At 35.7% G+C, this 2,981-nt stretch overlaps 1 pseudogene; it reads right to left on the minus strand.

Moving 5' to 3' along the window:
* Positions 1 to 1,561: 1,561 nt before the first annotated feature.
* On the minus strand, positions 1,562 to 1,673 carry LOC131064469 (5S ribosomal RNA; annotated as a pseudogene).
* Between the last annotated feature and the right edge of the window lie 1,308 nt (positions 1,674 to 2,981).

The raw sequence follows: 2,981 nt of genomic DNA on the forward strand, positions 1-2,981 counted from the left end.
TTCAAAACTTGCATTTTCAAGTTTGTTGTGCCTCCAAACAACCATTTTGATGCTTCAAAATTTGCGTTTAGGAAGTATAAGCTTCAAAATGATGATTTGGGAGTACGATAAGTTTCATAAATTGCACTTTGATGCTCGCGGCTTCGGAATCAGAACTTGCATTTTCAAGATTGTTACTCCAGACACCCATTTTGATGCTTCAAAACTTGTGTTTAGTTAGCACAAGCTTCAAAATGATGATTTGGGAGTAAGATAAGTTTCCTAATCGTGCTTTCATACTTGTGGCTTCGAAATCAAAACTTGCCTTTTCAATCTTGTTGTACCTCCAAACACCCATTTTGATACTTCAAAACTTGAGTTTAGGAAGTACAAGGTTCAAAATGATTATTTGGGAGTACGATTAGTTTCATAATCGCGCTTACATGTTTGTGGCTACGTAATCAGAACATGCATTTTCAAAATTTTTGTGCCTCTAAACACCCATTTTGATGCTTCAAAACTTATGTTTATGAAGCACAAGCTTCAAAATGATGATTTGGGAGTAGGAAAAGTTTCATAATTGTGCTTTCATTCTCGTGGCTTTAGAATCAAAAGTTTCATTTTCAAGCTTGTTGTGCCTCCAAACACCCTTTTTGATGCTTCAAAACATGCGTTTAAAAAGCACAAACCTCAAAACGATGATTTGGGAGTACGATAAGTTTCATAATCATGCTTCGGAATCAGAACTTATATTTTTGAGCTTGTTATATCTCCAAACACACATTTTGATGCTTTTACAACTTGTGTTTAGGAAGCACAAGCTTCAAAATGATGATTTGGGAGTACGATAAGTTTCACAATCGCATTTTCATGCTCGTGGCTTCAAAATTCAAACTTGCATTTTCAAACTTGTTTTCCCATGAAAGACCCATTTTGATGCTTCAAAATGACGATTTGGGAGTATAATAAGTTTCCCAATTGCACTTTCATTCTCATGGCAGCGAAATCATAACTTGCATTTTCAAGCTTATTGTACCTCCAAACACACATTTTCATACTTCAAAAATTGCATTTAGTAATCGCGCTTTCATATTCGTGGCTTCTGAATCAAAACTTGCATTTTTGAGTTTGTTGTGCCTCCAAAGACCCATTTTCATACTTCAAAACTTACATTTAGGAACCACAAGCTTCAAAATGATGATTTGGAAATATGATAAGTTTCATAATCATGCTTGTGGCTTCGGAATCAAAACTTGCATTTTCAAGCTTGTTGTGCCTCCAAACAACCATTTTGATGCTTCAAAATTTGCATTTTGGAAGCATAACCTTCAAAATGATGATTTGGGAGTATGATAAGTTTCATAAATCGCACTTTCATGCTCGTGGATTCGAAATCAAAACTTGCATTTTCAAACTTGTTGTAACTCCAGACACCCATTTTGATGCTTCAAAACTTGTGTTTACTTAGCACAAGCTTTAAAATGATGATTCAGGAGTACAATAAGTTTCATAATCGTGCTTTCATGCTCATTGCTTTGGAATCGAAGCTTGCATTTTCAAACTTTTTATACAAAACTAGAAAAAGGTGCAACACTGGGACTTCCCGGGAGGTCACCCATCCCAGTACTACTCTAGCCCAAGTGTGCTTAACTGCAGAGTTCTGATGGGATCCAATGCATGTTATGATTGCACTTGTTAGGAGCTTGTTGCAGTGTGTACTTAGCAAACCATGGCCCACGTGCGAATCCACCTCGACCACCCAGCCCATGGATCCCAAGGATTTTGATATAATCTAGGATTATGTCACAAAAACAAATGAGCTAACAACAAAGCTAAAGGATTGTGGCATTGACAAAAATGATGGTCAATTGGTTTATAACTTGTTGGTTAAGCTTCCTTCAGAGTATGCAGCCTTTGTATCTAGCTTTCATACCCATAGGTTAGCTCAAGGTATCTCATACACTTCATGTTGGATATTATTACACCTTACTTAAGTTTGCTTAGGATAATGCATTTCATAGTAGTTTGGGTATGAGACACTTGGGTGTCTGTGTCACATTGGGATAGTGTGTGTAGGAGAATTTCTAGCTTTTATGGTGTGATCTTGTTACTACTTTATCATATCCACTTATTGTGGAGTGATAATTCCACCTTCGGTGGGTGATCCACCTTATGTGGAATATTATATTGTTTCTCCTACCTACCACACCTATTTCCTACCTACCCTTGTTTCTTATTGAGCCACATGTCATGTTTGTGTACTCACATATCCATATAGCCTTGCCTTTATAAGCAAACTCATCTATTTTGTATGTAATAACGATTGATAATCCAATTGATTAGTATTTTCATCTTGATAGAATACAGTTTATTCCTATCATCTATTTTCTCTCTCTATTTTTACTTTTTATTGAGCTCATGATCTTGGCAAAATCTCACAAGTACGATAAGTTTTATAACTCAGCTTTGACGCTCTTGACTTAATAATTAGAACTTGCATTTTCAAGCTTGTTGTGCTTCCAAACACATATTTTTATTTTTCAAAACTTATGTGTAGGAAGCACAAGCTTCAAAATGATGATTTGGGAGTAGGATAACTTTCATAATAAAAAATTACGTTGTGCTTCCAAACACCCATTTTCATGCTTGAAAACATGCGTTTAGGAAGGGCAAGCTTGAAAATAATGATTTGGGAGTACGAAAAAACTGTGATTTCATGTGGCTTCAAAATCAAAACTTGCATTTTCAAACTTTTTGTGCATCCAAACACACATTTTGATGCTTCAAAATAATCATTTGGGAGTATGATAAGTTTCATAATCGCCCTTTCATGCTCGTGGTTCCAAAATCATAAGTTGCATTTTCAAGCTTGTTGTGCCCTCCACATACCCATTTTGACGCTTCAAAACATAAATTTAGGAAGAAAAACTTCAAAATGATGATTTGCGAGTACGATATGTTTCATAATCATGCTTTCATGCCTCCAAACACACATTTTAATG

Source organism: Cryptomeria japonica, chromosome 2, assembly GCF_030272615.1.
Source record: "Cryptomeria japonica chromosome 2, Sugi_1.0, whole genome shotgun sequence".
NCBI classification, from domain to species: domain Eukaryota; kingdom Viridiplantae; phylum Streptophyta; class Pinopsida; order Cupressales; family Cupressaceae; genus Cryptomeria; species Cryptomeria japonica.